Source organism: Lagopus leucura, unplaced genomic scaffold, assembly GCF_019238085.1.
Source record: "Lagopus leucura isolate 7727_CA_CO unplaced genomic scaffold, USGS_WTPT01 50243-0_obj-0_obj, whole genome shotgun sequence".
In the NCBI taxonomy this organism is placed as follows: Eukaryota; Metazoa; Chordata; class Aves; order Galliformes; family Phasianidae; genus Lagopus; species Lagopus leucura.
Window position 1 is genome coordinate 1 of NW_024969107.1, and position 1,520 is coordinate 1,520.

At 50.7% G+C, this 1,520-nt stretch overlaps 1 long non-coding RNA gene across 1 annotated transcript; it reads left to right on the top strand.

Annotated features, from left to right (window-relative positions):
• On the top strand, positions 1-1,520 carry LOC122194015. Its single transcript, XR_006183027.1, has 4 exons — positions 1-51; positions 723-926; positions 1,236-1,340; positions 1,441-1,520. It is a non-coding gene; the product is annotated as an uncharacterized LOC122194015 (long non-coding RNA).

Genomic DNA, 1,520 nt, shown 5'->3' on the forward strand with positions numbered 1-1,520 from the left:
GACCAGAACGATGTCGTGCAAGCCCGGAAAGTGTACGACCTGCAGAGTGATGTGAGTTATGGTGTGTTGGGTGTGTGGGAAGGGGAAGTGGGTGTTGTGTTGTGTGCCGTTGTTGGAGAAGATGGGCAGTTGGGGAAAGGTAAGATAGGTGATTGTGTGAGAGGATGGTGTGGCCGTGGTGCCTGTCTGAGTGTTGCATGGTGTGTCCTGAGGTGGGGAGGAAGATGTTTGTGTGACATCGTTCTTTATGTTAGCAGAAGAGTCGTGCCTTACTGTGAGAGTTTTTGGGGAAGGATGGGTGCTGGTGTCAAAGTTCAGTTTGATATGGGGAGAGCAAAAGAATCAAATTGTTTACTTTGGGGTGAAATGGCTGGGCAAACACAAGGCATCTGTGCAGATGGGAATGGTTTAAGGAGCATTAGGTGTTGAGGAGTAAAGCTGCTCGTGTGCTGCTGCCAGCCAGCAGTTGGTGAGCAGAGCAGACCTTTGTCCCTGTTGCGTGCAGAGGGTTTAGTAGTGAAGATTCTGGAGGACAGTTAGTTGATTACTTGCTGGCTGTTTTGTTGGTGTAGGCTGCATGTGACTCCAAAGCCTGGTTACAATGGAAGCTGAGCTTAATAAGAGACACAGATTGCTGTTGGGTTCTGCAGGGAATCCGTATTAGCAGCCAGCGCCATGAAGGATGTTGCTAAACCGCCCTTTGTCCTGCTGTGCCTTTTCAGATTGTGTACAGGTCTGACCTGCAGTGGCTGAAAGGCATTGGCTGGTCCCCAATTGGGTCCCTGGATGAAGAGAAGAACAAGCGAGCGAGCACGATCCTGAGTGACAAGAAGTACCGGCAGCACCCGGACACCATCAAGTTCACGAGCCTTCCTGACTCCATGCCTATGCTTCTGGCAAAGCACAACTCTGAAATCATGAACCACGTGAGCTGCCTTTGTGTTTGCAAGCTGGAGGTGTTCTGCCTGCCTTTTGTGGGACTCTGAGCTGTTATTTTCTGGAGGGCTGATGCACTGCCCTGTCCTGGGGATCTGTGCTCAGTGCTTTGGATCCATTTGTGTTGAGTGCAATTGGAGCAGTGTTTGGGAGCGCTGTGGCAGAGGAAAACGGGTGTAGGATGGGGGGTGTTGGTTCAATGCAAGTTGCCTGTGTCTGTAGCAAGAGAGCTGGTTTGTCTTTGCGTTTGTTGCTGTGCTCTTGTGTGTTCTTAGTGCGTGTTGCGCTCATCTTTTCAGCGCTCGTACATCGCAGCCTGGGAGAAAGACAAGACCAGCATTCACATTATGCCAGATACGCCTGGTATTTTGCTGGCCCAGCAGAACAAAGTGAACTTCAGTGAGGTAGGTGTTTTTCCTGGGGTTTGGTGTGCAGTTGTGGGCGGAGGCGATCCAGGCAGAAGTGCTGTTAGCTTCACGTGGGGAATGCTTGCTTATCTTTCAGAAAATGTACAGGCTGGCAATGGAAGAAGACAAGAAGAAGGGCTATGACCTGCGTGCAGATGCCATTCCCATCAAGTCTGC